We start from the raw sequence: 20,761 nt of genomic DNA, 5'->3' as shown, positions 1-20,761 counted from the left end.
ATGTGAATTGGTACAGCCACTATGGAGAACAGTATGGAGGTTCCTTAAAAAACTACAAATAGAACTACCATATGACCCAGCAATCCCACTACTAGGCATATACCCTTAGAAAACCATAATTCAAAAAGGGTCATGTACCAAAACGTTCATTGCAGCTCTATTTAAAATAGCCTGGAGATGGAAACAACCTAAGTGCCCATCATGAGATGAATGGCTAAAGAAGATGTGGCACATATATACAATGGAATATTATTCAGCCATAAAAAGAAACAAAACTGAGCTATTTGTAATGAGGTGGATAGACCTAGAGTCTGTCATACAGAGTGATGTAAGTCAGAAAGAGAAAGACAAATACTGTATGCTAACACATATATATGGAATTTAAGAAAAAAAATGTCATGAAGAACCTAGGGGTAAGACAGGAATAAAGACACAGACCTACTAGAGAACAGACTTGAGGATATGGGCAGGGGGAAGGGTGAGGTGTGACAAAGTGAGAGAGAGGCATGGACATATATACACTACCAAACGTAAGGTAGATAGCTAGTGAGAAGCAGCCGCATAGCACAGGGAGATCAGCTCAGTGCTTTGTAACCGCCTGTAGGGGTGGGATAGGGAGGGTGGGAGGGAGGGAGATGCAAGAGGGAAGAGATATGGGAACATATGTATATGTATAACTGATTCACTTTGTTATAAAGCAGAAACTAACACACCATTGTATAGCAATTATACCCCAATAAAGATGTTAAAAAAAGAAAAAGAAAATGGGCAGAATAAAATAGATAACTAATAAGAACCTGCTGTATAAAAATATAAATTAAGTAAAATTCAAAAAAAAAGGAAAATAGGCAGAGATTTAAACAGGTACTTCATGAATTAAGACATATTAACTGTCAATAAACATTTGAAATTATTATCAACATCTTTAGGCATACAGGATATTAAAATTAAAACCAAATCCATTAGGAAAGCTGAATAGTGGCAGGGCAGGAATAAAGACGCAGACGTAGAGAACAGACTTGAGGACACGGTGGTGAGGTGGGGTGGGCGCAGGGGAAGCTTGGATGAAGTGAGAGAATAGCCCTGATGTATATACACTACCAAATGTAAAATGGATGGCTAGTGGGAAACCACTGCATAGCACAGGGAGATCAGCTTGGTGCTTTGTGACCACCTAGAGGGATGGGATAGGGAGGTTTTGTTAGGGAGGGTGAGAGGGAGGCTCAAGAGGGAGGGGATATGGAGACATATGTATTCATATAGCTGATTCACTTTGTTGTACAGCAGAAACTAACACAATATTGTAAAGCATTTATACTCCAATAAAGATGTGAAAAAAAAAACTTACCAAGTGTTGGTGAGAATTTAGAACAGCTGGAACTCTGTTTCACTACTGTTGGAAATACAAAATGGTACAACCACTTTAGAAAACAGTTTGGCAGTTCCTTTAAAAATATATATATATGTGTATATCATATATATATCATATATTATATATATATGTATGTATCATAAAATCCAACCACTCTACTACTAGGTATTTACCCAAGAAAATCAAAAACATATGTCCACAAAGACTTTTTCACAAATCTTCATAGCAGCTTTCCTTGTAATAGGCAAAAGCTGAAAATAGCCCAAATATCCATCAACAGGTGAATGGGTAAACAAACTGGAATAATCAAGCAATGAAACATTCTCTGCAATGAAAAGGGATTAACTATTTATACATTTCATACATACAACATGAATGAATCTCAAATTTTCTATGCTGAGTAAAACAAGCCACGCAAAAGAGTACACACTATATTGTTCCATCCATATAAAAAGTTATAGACTATCTAAACTAATTTATAGTGACAGAAAACAAATCAGCTGTTGCCTGGGGATGGGGTAGAGGGAGGACTGGATTACAAAGGGACACAAGGAACTTTTCAGAGTAACAGAAATGTTTAGAATCTTTATTGTGGTGATGGTTTCACTAGTATATACATATGTCAAAACTGATCTAATTGTACACTTTAAATATGTGTGATGTAGTGTACTTTAATTAAGCTTCAATAGTTTTTTTTAATCAGCCATCAGCCTTATTTTTCCTTTAAAAATAATATGAATTTTTTTCATCTGACTGCTTTCAAGATTTGCTCTTTTTCTTTGGAGTTTCAGCAGTTTGCTATGAAGTGTTCATGAAACATACACCAAAATTGCTTGTATTGATACTTCTTGAAGTTTATAGATTTCTTCAGTTTTGTGGCTTAATGTCTTTTATAAGTTTTGGACAATTCTTAGCCCATAGTTCTTCAAATATTCCTTTTCCTCTATCTTCTCTTCATATCCAACTGGGTTTCTAAATATGCATATGTGAGACCCTTTCTCCATGTTTCATATTCCTTTGTGCTTTTCTCTACATTTTCCACTTTTTTCTCTCTATTTCTGATCTTTTCTACTAATTTTTCTTCCCATTATTTACTCTTTCTGTGTCCAACCTGCTGTTAAAACTATTAATTTCTGAATTTCAATAATTATATTTTTCACTGTAAACTTCTTTTTTAACTATTTTCTAGATTGTCTTCTCTGATGAAATTTTCTGTATTAGAAGTCTAGAGGGATTTTGTATTCTACAACATGCCTGTCTTAGATCGAGATGCTATAACAAAATACCATAGACCAGGTGGCTTAAACAACAGAAATCTGTTTCTCATAGTTATGGAGGCTGAGAAGTCCAAGATCAAGGTACTGACAGATTCAGTTCTTGATGAAGACCCTCTTTCTGAATGGCAGATGGCTGCTTTCTCCCTTTTTCCTCACATGGTGCAGAGAGGAAGCTCTGGTGTCTCCTCCTCTCCTTATAAAGGCACTAACCTCATCATGAGAGCACAGCCCTCATGACTTTATCTAAATCTAATTACCTCCCAAAGGCTCTACCTCCAAATATTATCACATTAGGGGTTAGAGCTTCAATACATGAATTCTTGGGGACAAAAACATTCAGTCCCTAGCAAAGCCCTTAACATGTAATCCTAAATTGTTTTACTGCTTAGCCAGAGGGTGGTTTTACTGCTATGTGCTTAATTCATTCCAAGTGGGAGTAAATCAGAATACTCCTAACTAATCTTGCTTCCTCATTGCTAATTCTCCAGTGAAGTTCTCTGGAAAGTGTTGTCATAGTATACTTTTTTTCTTATAGCAAAAATGATTAACCATTTTGCATATAAAAATGATTTTCACTATCTCACGTCCTCAAATCCTTTGATTTACCCTCATTTTACTGGATTTAAGCAGACCCATGCACATTTTAGATCCAGCCTGGGGGAAGAATGTAGTCTAAGAATTAGTAGATAGGAATTATTAGTCTCAACTCCACTACTTACTAGCTTTTGGCCCTAAGCAAGTCAAATTTCCCTTCCTACCTTATAAGAGCATTTTAGGATACAAAGGATGTAAAATTGCATTGTAAAATCTAAAATACTCTAAATAAATATTCCATAAATATTTTAATTAATACCAAGTAACACGGTCTGATATAACAAGCTTTGTGACCTTAGGAAAATTTGGGGAGCCAGGATTCAAACATAGATATCTGGCACCAAAGCTAATGATCTCAGCCATTACATCATACTACTTTTTTTTAAATTTATTTATTTTTGGTTGCCTTGGGTCTTTGCTGCATGTGGGCTTTCACTAGTTGCAGCGAGCGGAGGCTACTCTTCGTTGTGGTGCACGGGCTTCTCATTGTGGTGGCTTCTCTGGTTGTGGAGCATGGGCTCTAGGCACGCGGGCTTCAGTAGTTGTGGCACATAGGCTCTAGAGCACAGGCTCAGTAGTTGTGGCACACACGCTTAGTTGCTCCGTGGCATGTGGGATCTTCCCAGACCAGGGCTCGAACCCATGTCCCCTGCATTGGCAGGTGGATTCTTAACCACTTCCCCACCAGGGAAGCCCCCATACTACTTCTTATTGAAAAAATTCTATGAGACAAGATGTGGTACTTTTCCAGATGCATGCTACAGGGAACATGTAACAATTGACCTGATGTGGGACCATAATAAATTGAAAACAACTTAAGCAAACAGTTAAAAATATATTTTTTATATTAAATTTACTTCATTCAATAGTACCCTCCTCTTTTTTCCACTTCTGTTATTATTGACCTTTCCTCTTGTTTTCTTTTACATTCTAGCCTTGCCCATCCAATCTGAAAACACAACTCTGGTACTATCTTGGTTTCAACCTAAACTCCCTTTTTGCTTTGAACAGAATCAGGTTCTTTTCCTAAAAGCAGAAATTATGTGAGAGGAGAGAAAGATAAGAAAGAAAGGGGTAGAAAATAAATCTAGCAGAACTTCACCACTGGCAAATTTTCTCAAGAGTAAAAGTTCTGCAAGCCAACTCCTGACTGCTGACCCAGTCATCCCACTTATAGATCAAAACAGGTTGGAGGAAGTAAATGAGGGTGGTAAGGAGAAGGCATGTTTGCGGGTGTAAGAGAAATAGATTTGCCCAGAAGTGACTGGTCACAGAGGTTAAAAACCAGGTAAGGGTATATCTATTTCTGTGATTCAAAGATATATCTGCAAGTAGTGATTTTTAAGTTATTAATTTGAATATGTTACAGGGAATTGTGCTCAATCCTGTTTCTCACAGCCTCCAAAAAACCAGACTGACTATTATCCTAACTGTGTTCACTCATTGACCTGGATCCCTGAGGCATGTGGGTCTGTGACATCTATAAACTTTGGTGAAATCTGTACACTTTACTTTCTTTTGAAGTTACCACTTTTGCAATTTGAATAGGATCATATTTTCTGCCCTGGCCCTGTTCTCTCCAACTCATAAACATTAGAATGTTACAATAACCCTTTTATAATACATAACCTACTATAGATACTTCACTTTTTCAATTGATCTAAGTCAAATATTAAGGTCAACTATTATAATTTACATATTGGCTTTCGAGAATGGATATAAAAAGCTCTTCAAAAGCCTAATGGGCCTTCCTGACTTTCTTTGTGGTCCACTTGGTCATCAGTCTGTTCTGCAGCTTCACTAGTGTGTATGTTGTGGTTACGACCCTTGCTATGAAGTCATGATGGGTACATTTTATACTCCACAGACTGCATAATAGCTTTAATCTGTTCAAAATAAGTATCTGATTGTGCCCAATCCAGTGAATTTTTCAGATGAAATGCCCCAAAGCACCAAGTCTCTGTCTTAAAAAAGCTCAAAATATGTACACATTTATATTATAAAGTTTACATGACTTAACATTGTGTACATGAAGAGGAAGTCTCTTTGTTTGCAATGACTCAGTGTCCAGCATTCCAAAGATAGGTAAACGGGTATCTATTGTGATGAGAGGCTCATGTTCTAGGGAAGCCCTAGGCAGGCTACTAGATTGCCTTACTGAATAGCAGCTATCTCTGCTCTCAGAAATAAAAGGGGGAAATAACCTATATATGAGTGTGGAGTCAGAAGCAAAGATGGAAGGATCCAGGTTTTTGTGGGATTCTTAGAAGATCTTTCAGCGTTCTTGGACATAATGCACTGGGGGATGAAAGGGGAGAGGTATATGAAGGTGGCATTCAGGAAAATCCATTTTACCAAACACATAAAATCATTCTGTGTGTACATTCTAAAGGAAATGGAAGCCATATGTTTCTGATTCATTTACATGTAATCCATCAAAATATTATTTTGTAAGAGATATTTAATGTCCGAGAAACCTGCCAAGCCTTCTTATAAACGTTTTTTCCAAAGGACCAGCTGCATTGAGGCAGCTGTATAAGAAGTTATCCTTGAAAAATGGAACTGGTTTCAAAGTCCCAAGCACATTTTAAACTTCTCAAGGGCAGCCTAGCATAATAGAAATAGCACAGGCTTTAGAGTTGAACAGAGTCCTATTTAAAATCTGGTTTACTTCTTACTAACCAACACAAAAATATATTTCTAGCTATTTATTTGTTTGTTTAGTGTCTAATTTGTGCTAGACAGAAGACATTGAATTAGGGATACAATACTTGATAAGTAGAATAAACAATATCTCCTTGTCATTAATATAGTTAATCAATTTATCTGAGCCTATATTTTCTTATTCTGAGAAATGGAGCTAGTAATTCTCATCTTAAATGGTGCTCAAGAAAATCTTTTATCATGAAACACAATGCCTGGCAAGCAAGACACACTCAAGAAAAGGAGTTGTCTTTCATTTTCAACCTCTTTCCATTTAAACCACCTTTGCTCTTCAGTCTGTCTGTACACACACCCTTACGTGAGGTCCTGCTCCTCTAGTACCCACAAAGACCACAATAGTTGGAATGCCTCACATACATTTACCACAAGATAAAAGTGACATCTTTCTCAGAAGAGTAAAGCAATATACTTTAGACTAGAACTAAATGGCAATTTGTATCGAGGATAGTGGAAAACAGCATGAACTTTGGAATAGGGACAAACTGAACTTGAATTTTAGATTTTCCACTCACAACCTTTTTACCCTGGTCAAGTTTCTGAGCTTCAGTTTCTACATCTGTAAAATGGGATTAAAGTGACCTAATATGTAGTGTTGCTGTGACAAATTAAACAGAATAGTAAATGGAAAGTGCCTAGCCCAATAATGGCAGATCTTATGACTTCCATAAAATGTAAATCAAAATGTTTCATTTCAAGGGTTTAATGTTCAAAACCACAATGCTGCAATCTTCTTGGTAGATCATAACCTGTTAAACACTTAAACTGTAAGCAATCTGATAAACTCAACAACTTTACCCACGAAATGTACATACTTATACTCATTGAGTGTCTTGCAGTTGCCCTAGGTTAAACCTCTATAATGAGAATGCAAATACATAATATATGGTTTGCTATTCTCCCAGTACAGACATGACTAATCAATCACAGAAAACTTTTCCACTAAGCATAAGCCGACTCAAAATTCTTTCCTCAGCACTTCACGCAGCCACTACAAATGACCTGGAGCTGGCAAGCACTTGCATCCCTGATATAATTCATCAAACAGTTTGCATGATCCACTCTCCTGAAACTTCAGGTATATGCAACAGACATTTATTTAGCACTTACTACGTATCTGGGCAAAGAGTTATAGAAATAAGTAAGCTATGACACTGTCCATCAGGTGCACTACAAGGCAGAATAAATAATTGCTAAATAGAAATATGAATTGCTATAGAGAAGAGGAGTATTAAACAATTGAAGGAAAGGAGAATTAATTTTTTATTTATTCACTCTATTCAAAGTGCCTAGAATAGAACTAGCAAATCATAAAGATCAAAAACGGTTTGTTAAGCAAAGAAATGAGAATGAATTTGCGGAGCACCTATTGTGTTCATTTGATATTTGTTCATTTAGAAAACAATGCACACTAAGTGGGAAAGTTGGGGGACATCAAAAGGAGAGCAGCACTTGAGCTGAATTTTGAAGGATAAGACACTTTCTGCCAGAGAGAAGAAGGAAGACATTCCTAGCAGAAAAAATGACCTGAACAAACACAAATGAGTATGAAAATTCACAGCCTAAGGATGCTTTATATTTTTACAGATTTGGAGCATATGACTAACTCCAGCAACCTCCTAAGTTTGGACAGACAGAAAAGAACAATACCTGTGGCCAAGTGGAATAGAGAGCTAGGTCTAAGGAAGCTGGTGAAAGATGCCAAAGAAAGAAGCTGCTCTTCCTTGTTTTCTGGACTTCACTCATGCTATTTTCCCAGCAGTCACTGCTGCCTGCTTGATCATTAGCACCCGAACATCTTGTTTGTTTCCACCAGACGGAAGTAATATACAATTATGCAAATTATCTTAACTCTCAGTAAGGAATCACAGGCCAGTCAATAATGTTGATGCATTATAAAAGGGCAGCTCCTCCTGGAAGAAATAACATGAAGAGCCGATCATAAGCAAACATTTTGAAGCCTGCAGAGGACTGGTCCCTGCAGCACAATCTATTATCATATTTCCACATAATTAGTTTGTTTTCCACTTGAAATCAGAGAACGATTCGACATTGCCTTCCCTGCCTCAGGATGGAAAAGCATTTGCAGGAATTCTCCTGCGAAGGTTCATATGGTGAATAATTAGTGAGAATTAATCTGTGGAAATTAAAGTTTGGAATATTGTAGAACTCATGAATAGTGCATGGGACAATTGGGTGGAGGAAAAGAAGTGCGGCCCTTCCGTGGTAGACAATCACAGATGACTGCTGGCAATCCATTTTTTAATCAGTGCAGCACAAGCCAGAGAGTTGAATATGGCTCCTGGCTGTGGAGAAATACTGTCATTTTACAGGCAGGATAAAGAAACGTTTCCAAAGAAGCTTATCTCTGTGTCCATTTTCAGCAGATTTTATTTAGAAGGGATGCGCTGGAATGAGAGGGCTTTTCCCCAGTCAATGCTGATGACATTACTTTAATCTTTGCAATTGCCCTATGTTTTTGACTTATTATCCCCATTTTACTGACAGGGAAACTGGGACTTAAGGAGGCACAGTGATTGACTGGAGTCACTAGCTTCTAAGTGAAGGCACTGAGATCAAATAGGCAAGTCTTTCTGATACAAAACGCAATAGCTTAATGGTAAACAATGCATGAGCTGAAATCAAACCGATGTAGATTCAAAGTTTTATACCATGTAAGTATCAGTTTCCTCAACCGAAGTGTACGTGATGAAGGTATATAGTTCATAAAGTTGTCTGAGGGTTACGTGAAACAGCACCTACAAGTCCTTCGTACAGTATCTGGCACATAGAAGGACACAGTAAATTGTATTTATATTAAAATGTTAGTACAAATTATTTCTCAAAGATTACTTTGACACTGAAAAATATAGGCATCTCATCATGCCCTGAGAAGAATCCCCTCAAATAATTTCAGGATCAAGTTATAACTCCCTTTCTCCTACAGCCCTATGATGGCAGTTTTCCCAAGCATCTGCTTACCTGAAAATAAATTTAAATGGAAAATTTGCAAATGATCAGGGTTAATGTTCTCCAATAATTAAGTGATTGGAAAAATGGGACAGGAGGAACACATGGCAGTGGAGCATTTTTTAGAAGTAGAAAACAAAGGTATTTTTGGTAGATTATAGATTGATTTTTATTTTCTATGGCTGTAGCCTACTTTAGCAATAGTTTCTTATGATTACTAGAACAATATGGTCACTGGAGTTGAAAATACAGTAATAGTGAAAGAAACAGCATGTTTTCAAAGGAACAAATAGTTTATTTTCTTTTTTCTCCAATTATAAATTTAAAACTTATTATAAAAGAAAACTACATAAAAGTAGAAAGGAGAAACTCACCATAACCTTAAAGATTTCCTCCTCCCTCCACCGTTAACATTTTTGATATTTTGGGTGTTTTCTTCCAATTTTTTTCTGGGCATATTTTTTCATAATTGTTGTCATACTTTCTCTGCAATTTAAATGTTCATTTTCATTTAAAATGGTAAAATAAGTATTTTTACTAAGGTTCTAAAAGCATGAGCATTTTATAAAGTAAGATAATCAATATACAGAGTATATTAATTGCTCTCAAAAACAAGGAATTCTTTTCAGATTCAAAGATCACCTTTTGTTTCTTTATCTGAGAGAACAGTTTCTAATCCAAATGCACATTTTCCTCTCAAGCATCTGTTGGATTTGGAAGAGGTTTCCAGATTGAGTTCAGAAATGGTCATTACAGTTAAGCTGCAGCTTCAATCTTGAAAATGAATGAATGGATCCAGTCCAGTCCTTTGGCTGGGACCCAGTCTTTAAAATCCAGCAGAACAATGAGAATGTGGCTTCGCAGCCAGCTGGTATCAGACTTGGGCAGGGAGAGTGTCAAAATATTAGTGACTTTTTTACATTTGTCAAAGCTGAGGCCAATACAAGAAATGCAGACAGCTTGCAAATGCGGGTTGTACACCAAAGGGTCTGTGTGTGTGTTTTTTTTCAATCCTGCCCACCGGATGTCAACATTTCCTTGCTTTCTGACTACATCTCCAGCAAAGACAGAGTGAAATATCTTTTACTTGGAATATGAAAACCACTATAGATTTATCATCAATGCATCAACCAGTAATTTATTACACCAGGGCAATGTACTCAGCTGGAATAAAGGGGCCATCAGCATTTTCATGGTAATCCTTCCTTTTCTTTCCTCGATTTATAACTCATCTGCTTACTCAGTTGTTCCTGAACCTGGCAGGCAAGGTCTCAGTGGGAGAATAAATATATTTATATAAATTGTTTAAGAAAGGCTGCCCACATTGAGTTAGAAAAATAAGCATATGCTAGTGCTGTCTGGCACTCTCTTTGCAATTCCTGTATCTCTCCAAAAGGGAAAAAAACTACAACTGAACATTTTCATTTTATTTTTCAAAGAAACATTGCTGGCAGCCAAAGTACAATATGGGCTTGATGGGTTGGAGTTTTCTCTCTCTCTCTCTCCTCTTTATCTTTTTCTTTGCCTTTTTCAAGGAAAATTATATAGGAGAATAAGCTCATTGCTTCGAGCATAAAAGAAAATCAATTATTCACATGCATATACAGCTGAGGTGTCTTTTTCTCCGTCTCTTTTCCGTTTTCCTAGATAAAATTGGGCTGTTTTGTGCGCATGACAATCTCGTGTTCCATGTACCTGGTGAGAGTCAAGTCAGACACCTCATGTCTGTATTATCTCCTTCTATCATCTGTGAACTGTGTAAATGTAGGCACATAAACTTTGCTAAGCCTCAGTTTCCTTGATTATAATATGAGGACACTAAATGCGCATCTTGGGATTTTACTGTGAGTAATGTGTAGCCCTGTCAGGCACGTAATATTCATACTAGAAATGCCTGATGCCTTCCCCTTTTTTTTTGCTGCATGAGGTGAGATTTATCCTCATTAAAGTGGAGGAAGAAGAAGAGGGAGTGGGGGAGGAGGAGGAGGAAGAAGGGGAAAAAGAAAAGAAAAAGAAGAAGGAGGCAGAGCCCATGGAGCCACTAATAACAATAATGAAAAGTAATAAACAGCATTTCTACAATATTTATAGCTATAAGGCACTTGTATTGTCAGTAAGCTTCACAGAAACCTAGGGAATTAGTTGTTATAATTATTCCCATTTTACTGATAAGAAAACTGAAGGTATGAAAGATTAGGCAACTTGTGTAAAGATATATTTTGAATGACTAACCAGGTACAAGAGAAACAATGATGAAATTTACATAAGCCTTGTGCTCCTGAAAAACAGCAATGGTCAAGAAATTCCTTTCACCTCCTTTTATGTTCCCCAAAATGGCTCACTGCAAAGAACCACCACTCCCTGTGTGACTGACATATGGCTCAAGGATGACACCTTGTTTACTTGTGACAAGACCAGACTCAGACATCCAAATTCCCATTCTTTGTCTCATTTATGATTAGTTGAACCGAGTCTTTCTGATGACCGATTTGGTCAACATGCCCATAACTTGACATGATCAAATATTTCTGAGGGTTTTCTCCTTCTCCCAGATCTCTGAACTTTGGCCCACCAAGGAGCGTGGAACTTGGAACAACCCCTTTTGAAAGATTTCTGAGAATCAGCTGATTTCAGTGGTGTTTATTCCTCCCTGTATAAGAAAGTCCCTTTTCTGACTGAGATGCTTGCATATCTTATAGTCAAAGAATTCTCTCTACTGCAATAGTCTCACTTTCCTTACTGCAATATTCTTTTCAAATAAATTCTCTCCTTACTTTACTTGAGATTTGCTTTTTATTTGATATGTTAGTAATAATATTAATGATTGTTAATGTCATGTAGTACCTGGAATTAATTAATTAATCAATTTTCACCAGAATCATAACCTGTATTTGTTATAGGTTATGGCTATGTTGTTTTTTTTTAATGCTTTCCCATTAATTATCTCTTCAACACGATTCTTCAACATCAATAGGACAATTATTGCCCCATTTAAAAAATAACATTCATGAGGATGAGAAATAAAGTGACTTATCCAATAGAATCTAGTAAGTGGGGGTAAAGTGGGCAATTCTGGATAAGAGCAAAAGAGTTCTGTTACCTGGTCCACTATTCTTTCAGTTATTACATGGAAACAAACCAGGCTGGGCTTATACTAATTTGAAAAAGGCCAGTCATTTGTGGATTGATGATAAAGGATGAAGCTTAAACTGTAGGGTTCTTCACTTATACATCACCTCCAAAACCTAATATTCATAATTTTATTTTATTTTCCTTAGAGAGTCCAATACACACTGTAAACTCTTCAAGTTCCACAAAACTCCTGAGAATAATGCCAATATGTTGCATTTTGAGAAGTATACTCATATGATTCTACTCTTACAAAATCACTCCCTTCTAGGCAGTACAATGCCAGAATTTCCACAAAGACAGTTTTTTATTAAGGCACTGTTTCCTGAAGTGTGTTCTGCATAATGCTAATTTTGTGAAATGTTAACAGGTGATCCACAAAAAAGAGAATTGGCAGTCAAACAAAGGAGAGTCATTAAATTACAAAAACTAATTTTTTTAATGTGCAGGACTCATCATAGCCTTTAAGACATTAATCAAAATAGTGATTCTCGAGAATTCTTTTTTAATGGACAATTTGCTTGCATTAACATTCCTAAAAACAGTTTTAAAACATGCTGGATTAAGGAACTAGGTCTCCAAGGAACCTCTGTTGAAAAGGAAATATACAATGCAGGGACAATAAAATAAAGTTTTCTATACTTTGGAATAAATCAATCAGGTGAATTTTTAGGTTCTTTGCAAGACTCTAATGTAATAGAATACCAGAAAAAGGTCAGTCTGGACAGGTAGTCAGCGATGATCTTGCACCCAGGTGATGCCTTGGTGGGCAGCCTAGGTGGAAGGCTAAGGTGTGTGGAGGTATTTTGCCTATAACAAGAAGCAAGCCCAAGGAGACACAAGGCACTTGAGTGACAGGATCCTTCCCCAAAAAGGAGGTGGGAGCTCAGCAGATACTGACTTCACCCACTGAAAAACAACAATTATTATGTGTAAAACATTTTTTCAGGGCTTCTGTGGTGGCGCAGTGGTTGGGAGTCCACCTGCCAATGCAGGAGACACGGGTTCGTGCCCCGGTCTGGGAAGATCTCACATGCCGCGGAGCGGCTGGGCCTGTGAGAAATGGCCGCTGAGCCTGCACGTCCAGAGCCTGTGCTCCGCAACGGGAGAGGCCACAACAGTAAGGGGCCCACATACCACAAAAAACAAAAAAAATTTTTTCATTAAAACGCTGTAATTTTTAAAATTCTAACTTATTTTCTTATCATTGACCAGCTATGGTTTTGGGGAAAAGGACTGGATTTAAAGTCTAACATTTACTGTTACTGAACAAAACTTGGGTCCCCTCACCTGTGCACAGTAAAGCCAATCTACTGACACTGAGCTGTGGTGAAGGAAAGTGTAGCAGTTGTTATAGGGCACCATACAAGGAGTCTGGGACAGCTAGTGCTCAAAAAGTCTGAACTCCCCAATGGGTTTCAACAAAACATTTTTAAAGGCCAGGTGAGGGAGGGGCATCCCATGATATGTGATCAGCTAGTGCACAATTCTCCGACTGGCTGATGGTGAGGTAACAGAGTAGTGTCACAGGGGATAACATTATCAGTCCTTAGGCACCGTAGATCTGGGAGCTGCCTGCTCATGGTCATCACGTAGTTAATTTCTGTATTAGGGGAGGGGACAAGATGGTGGAGTAGAAGGACTTGAGCTCTCCTGCTCTCATGAAAACAACAAAATCACAACTAACTGCTGAACAGCCACTGACAAAAAAGATTGAACCTACCAAAAAGATATTCAACATCCAAAGACAAAGAAGAAATCACAACAAGATGATAGAAGGGGCACTTTCATGATATAAATAGACCCCATACCCACCAGGTGGGTGACCCACAAACTGGAAAATAATGATATCGCAGAGTTTCTCCCACATGAAAGTTCTGAGCCACAAGTCAGGCTCCCCAGCCTGAGTGTCTGGCACTGGGAGGAGGAGACCTCAGAGCATATGGATTTCAAGGCCAGAAAGGCTTGATTGCAGGAGTTCTACAGGACTGGGGGAAATAGAAACTCTACTCTTGGAGGGTGCACACAAGTTTTCATCTGCACTGGGACCCAGGGCAAAGCAGTGACTCCATAGAAGCTTGGGCAGGGAGAAAGCTTGGGCCAGTCCTACCTATGGGTCTTGGAGGGTCTCCTGGGCAGGCAGGGGTTGGCTGTGGCTCACTATGGGAACAAAGACACTGGTGGTGGAGGCTCCAGGGAATATTCATCAGCATAGCTCTCCTGAAGATTGTGATTTTGGCACCAAGACCTGGCCCCACCCAACAACCTGCAGGCCCAGTGCTGTGATATCTCAGGCCAAGCAACAGGGTGAGAACACAGCTTTACCCATTAGCAGACAGTCTGCCTAAAGTCACCCTGAGCCCACAGTCACATCTAAACACAATCCTTGACAAGGCCCTGCCCACCAGAGGGACAAGACCCAGCTCCACCCACCAGTGGTCAGGCACCAGTCCCTCCCACCAAGAAGACTGCACAAGCCTCAGGACCAATCTCACCCACCAGCGGGCAGACACCAGAAGCAAAAGGAACTACAACCCTGCAGCCTGCAAAATGGAGATGACAAGCACCAGAGTTAGACAAAACAAAATGGCAGAGAAATATGTTCCAGAAGAAGGAGCAAGATAAAACCACAGAAGAACAACTAAGTGAAGTGGAGATAGGAAATATACCTGAAAAAGAATGGAGAGTAATGATAGTAAAGATGACCCCAGATCTCAGAAAAAGAATGGAGGCAAAGATCAAGAAGAAACAGGAAATGTTTAACAAAGAGCTAGAAGATTTAAAGAACAGAGATGAACAATACAATAACTGAAATGAGAACTACACTAGATGGAATCAGCAGCAGAATGAATGAGGCAAAAGAACGAATAAGTGAGCTGGAACACAGAATGGTAAAAAATCACAGCCATGGGACAGAATAAAGAAAAAAGAATGAAAAGAAATGAGTACAGTCTCAGAGACCTCTGGGACAACATTAAATTCACTATCATTCACATTATAGGGGTCCCAGAAGGAGAGAAAGAACCTGAGAAAATATTTGAGAAGATAATAGCTGAAAACTTCCCTCACATGGGAAAAGAGAGTTACCCAAATCCAGGAAACAAAGAGTCCCATATAGGATGAACCAAGGAGGAACATGCCAAGTAATCAAACTGACAAAAATTAAAGAAAAAGAGAAAATAGTAAAAGCAACAAGGGAAAAGCAACAAATAACATACAAGGGAACTCCAATAAGGTTATTCACTGATTTTCAGCAGAAACTCTGCAAGCCAGAAAGAAGTGGCATAATATATTTAAAGTGATGAAAGGGAGGGAGGAGTCAAGATGGCAGTGTGGGAAGATGCAGAGTTCACAACTCCCCACAACTAGGGTGCCTGCCAGATGCTGGTGAGGTACCCTGATGCCCAAGGAAATGGGAAGAACCCCCAAGTGAACTGGTAGGATGTGGGGGGACTGAGGGGATAGGAGAAGTGGATGCTGGACAGGACCAGCGCCCCTGAGGGGTGGCTGAGGGGGGGTGGGGTTCCCATGCCTGGAGGGACCCTCAGGGGCTCAGATCATGGGGGAGCAGGCCCAGCATTTCCCCCTGCCCAATCAACCGGGGAAGTCGGCCTGGCCCACAGTCTAGGTCCTATGACCCCAGAGGTCCCCTCCAGGCTGAGTTGGTCCTGGGGACATAGAAGGGAGGCCAGGAGAGAAAAGGAGAGGCTGCCAGGGGGTCCCTCCAGGACCAGAGGAGCAGAGGGCGTTTGCTCCACCCACTGGGGCCCAGGGAGTCTGCTAAGCTCCCAGGCCAATATCCCACCCTCCAAAGCCCACTCCAGGCCAGGTGGGTCCTGGGGACATAGAGGGGAGAGATCACGAGAGGCAGGCAAGAGGGGGATCTCCAGGACAGGGGTTCCTCACTCTCCAAAGCCCCCTCCAGGCTACATGTGTCCTGGGAGCATAGGAGGGAGGCCAGGGCAGGAGAGGCAGGTGGGAGGGTCCCTCTGAGACAGGAGGAGCAGGAGAGGAGTGGAGGGCATTTGCCTCGACCAGGAAGCCTGCTGGGCTCCCAGGTAGTGTGCCCACCCTCTGAGTCCAGAGGCAGGGGGCACACCTGGGCCCCTTCTGTTTGTTGAGCCTAAGCTCCATCCCCCACAACACCTGCTGCCTTTTCCAGCCCTGTGGGTACTAAGCATAGGCCCCACTCACCACGCAAACCTCACCTCTGCATAGTCCCTGCCCTCCACAGCCAAGGCCTTTCCCCCCCACCTTTTTTTTCTCTCCTCCTCTTTTTTACTATTGTGGTTCTGTTTTACCTTCTGGTTGTTGTTTCATCTTTATTTTTACATTTTTTCTAACATAGCTGTTAGTTTCCTAGTCTAATTTTATTTTTTAATTTGTTATTGTTCTCCTTTCTTTTTTTTTCTGCCCCATGTGGCTTGCAGGATCATGGTTCATGAGCCGGAGGTCGGGCCAAAGCTCCTGCTGTGGGAGCTCCAAGTCCAAACCACTGGACTAACAGAGAACCTCAGACCCCAGGGAATATTCATCAGAGTGAGGTCTCCCAGAGGTCCTCATCTCAGCACCAAGACTGAGCTCTACCCAACAGCCTAAAAACTCCAGTGCTGGAAGCCTCAGGCCAAACAACCAGTAAGACAGGAACACAATCTCACTCATAAGAAAAGGAAAAATATATATAAGATGGCAAAAAATTATGTCACAGATGAAGGAGCAAGGTAAAAACTTACAAGAACACATAAATGAAGAGGAAATAAGCAATCTATCTGAAAAAGTTTTCAGTGTAATGATAGTAAAGATGATCCAGAATCTCATAAAGAGAGTGGAGACATGGATTGAGAAAATACAAGAAATGTTTAGCAAAGATCTGGAAGAACTAAAGAACAAACAAACAGAGATGAACAACACAATAGCTGAAATGAAAAATACACTAGAAGGAATCAATAACAGAATAACTGAGGCAGAAGAATGAATAAGTGATCTGGGAGACAAAATGGTGGAAATATCTGCCAAAGAGCAAAATAAAGAAAAAAGAAAGAAAAGAATTGAAGACAACATTAGAGACCTCTGGGACAACACTAAATGCACCAACATTCGGATTATAGGGGTCCCAGAAGAAGAAGAGTAAAAGAAAGGTCTAAGAAAATATTTGAAGAGATTATAGTTGAAAATTTCCCTAACATGGGAAAGGAAATAGTCACTCAAGACCAGGAAGCACAGAGTGTCCCATACAGGATAAACTCTAGGAGAAACAGACCAAGACACACATTAGTCAAACTTAATCAAATTTAACAAAAAATAAATTCAAAGAAAAAATATTATAAGTGGCAAGGGAAAAACAAAAAATAACATGCAAAGGAATCCCCATAAGGTTATCAGCTGATTTTTCAGCAGAAACTCTACAGGCCAGAAGGGAATGGCAGGATATACTTAAAGTGATGGAAGAGAAAAACCTATAACCAAGATTATTCTACCTGGCAAGGATATCATTCAGATTCGATGGAGAAGTCAAAAGCTTTTCAGACAAGCAAAAGCTAAGATAAATCAGCACCACCAAACCAGCTTTACAATAAATGTTAAAGAAACTTCTCTAGGTGGGAAACACAAGAGAAGAAAAAGACTAACAAAAACAAACCAAAAACAACTAAGAAAATGGTAATAAGAACATACATATAGATAATAACCTTGAATGTAAATGGATTAAATTCTCCAACCAAAAGACACAGGCTCACTGAATGGATACAAAATAAGACCCATATATATCTACAAGAGACCCACTTCAGACCTGGGGACACATACAGACTGAAAGTGAAGGCATGGAAAAAGATATTCCATGTAAACGGAAATCAAAAGAAAGCTGGAGTAGCAGTGCTTGAATCAGATAAAGTAGACTTTAAAATAAAGACTGTTACAAGAGATAAGGAAGGACACTACATAATGATCAAGGGATCAATCCAAGAAAAAGATATAACAATTATAAATGTTTATGCACCCAACATAGGAGCACCTCAATATATAAGGCAAATGCTAACAACATGAAAGGGCAAATCAACAGTAACACAATAATAGTAGGGGATTTAACACCACACTTACACCAATGGACAGATCATCCAAACAGAAAATAAATAAGGAAATATAAGCTTTAAATGACACTATAAACCAGATAGATTTAATTGATATTTATAGAACATTCCACCCAAAAATGGCAGAATACACTTTCTTCTCAAGTGCACATGGAACATTCTCCAGGATAGATCACATCTTGATCACAAATTAAGCCTCAGAAAATATAAGAAAATTGAAATCGTATCAAGCATCTTTTCTGACCACAAGGCTATGAGATCGGAAACCAAGTACAGGAAAAAATGTAAAACCCAAAAATACATGGAAGCTAAACAGTGCACTAGTAAATAACTAAGAAATCACTGAAGAAATCGAAGAAGAAATAAAAAACACACAGAAACAAATGACAATGAAAACACAACAACCCAAAACCTATGGGATGCAGCAAAAAGCAGTTCTAAGAGGGAATTTTATATCAATTCAATCTCACCTCACGAAACAAGAAAAACCTCAAATAAACAATCTAACACTACACCTAAAGCAATTAGAGAAGGAAGAAAAAAGAAAACTCAAAGTCAGTAGAAGGAAAGAAATCATAAATATCAGAGCAGAAATTTATGAAATAGAAATGAAGAAAACTATAGCAAAGATCAATAAAACTAAAGGCTGGTTCTTTGAGAAGATAAATAAAATTGATAAACCTTTAGTCAGACACATCAAGAAGAAAAGGGAGAGGATGCATATCAAAAAAAATAGAAATGAAAAAGGAGAAATCACAACTGACACCTCAGAAATACAAAGGATTATAAGAGACTACTATAAACAACTATATGCCAATGAAGTGGACAACCACAGAGAAATGAACAAATTCTTGGAAAGGTACAATTTTCCAAGACTGAACCAGGAAGAATTAGAAAATATAAACAGACCTATCACAAGTAATGAAATTGAAACTGTAATTAAAAATCTTCCAACAAACAAAAGTCCAGGACCAGATGGCTTCACAGGCAAATTCTATCAAACATTTAGAGAAGAGCTAATACCAATCCTTCTCAAACTCTTCCAAACAATTGCAGAGGGAGAAACACTCCCAAATTCATTCTACGAAGCCGCCATCACCCATATAACAAAACCCGAAAAAGATACACAAAAAAAGAAAACTGTAGACCAGTATCACTGATGAACAAAGATGCAAAATCCTGAACACAATACTAGCAAACAGAATCCAACAACATATGAAAAGGATTATACACCATGATCAAGTGAGATTTTCCCAGTGATGCAAGGATTCTACAATATATGCAAATCAATCAATGTGATACACCGTATCAACAAATTAAGAAATAAAAACCATATGATCATCTCAATAGATACAGAAAAAGCTTTTGACAAAATTCAACAACCATTTATGATAAAAGCTCTCCAGAAAATGGTCATAGAGGCAAACTAGCTCAACATAATAAAGGCCATATGTGACAAACCTACAGCAAACATCATACTCAATGGTGAAAAACTGAAGGCATTTCCACTAAGATCAGGAACAAGACAAGGATGTCCACTCTCACCACTCTTATTTAACATAGTTTTGGAAGTCCTAGCCATGGCAAACAGAGAAGAAAAACAAATAAAAAGAATACAAATTGGAAAAGAAGAAGTAAAACAGTCACTGTTTGCTGATGACATGATTCTATATATAAAAAATCGTAAAGGTGCCACCAGAAAACTACTAGAACTAATCAATGAATTTGGTAAGGTTGCAGGATACAAAATAAGTGCACAGAAATCTCTGGCATTCCTATACACTAACAATGAAAAATCAGAAAGAGAAATTAAGGAAACAATCCCATTTACCATTGTAACAAAAAGAATAAAATAACTAGGAATAAACCTACCTAAGGAAGTGAAACACTTGTACTCAGAAAACTATAAAACACTGATGAAAGAAATCAAAGATGACATAAACAGATGGAGAAATATACTATGTTCTTGGACTGGAAAAATCAATACTGTGAAAATGACTATACTACCCAAAGCAATCTACAGATTCAATGCAATCCCTATCAAACTACCAATGGCATTCTTCACAGAATTAGAACATAAAAATTTTGCAATTTGTATGGAAACACAAAAGATCCCAAATAGCCAAAGCAATCTTGAGAAAGAAAAATGGAGCTAGAGGAATCAGGCTCCCCAACTTCAAACTATACCACAAAGCTACAGTTGCAAGACAGTATGGTACTGGCACAAAACAGAAATATAGATCAATGATACAGGATAGAATGCTCATAGATAAACCCATGCACATATGGTCACCTTATCTTTGATAACAGAGGCAAAAACATACAATGGAGAAAAGACAGCCTCTTCAATAAGTGGTGCTGGGAAAACAGGACAGCTACATGCAAAACAATGAAATTAGACCACCACTTAACACCATACACAAAAATAAACTGTAAATGGATTAAAAACTTAAATGTAAGGCCAGACACTATAAAACTTTTAGAAGAAAACATAGGAAAAACACTCTTTGACATAAACCACAGCAAGATCAATTTTGGCCCACATCCTAGAGGAGCAGAAATTAAAAACAATAGTAAACAAATGGGTACTAATAAAACTTTAAAGCTTTTGC

This window comes from Delphinapterus leucas, chromosome 1 (genome assembly GCF_059928025.1).
Source record: "Delphinapterus leucas isolate spDelLeu-1000000601 "Yukka" chromosome 1, BTC_Dleu_Yukka2, whole genome shotgun sequence".
NCBI classification, from domain to species: Eukaryota; Metazoa; Chordata; class Mammalia; order Artiodactyla; family Monodontidae; genus Delphinapterus; species Delphinapterus leucas.
The sequence above is the reverse complement of the archived record's forward strand: the minus strand, read 5'-3'. Positions refer to the sequence as shown.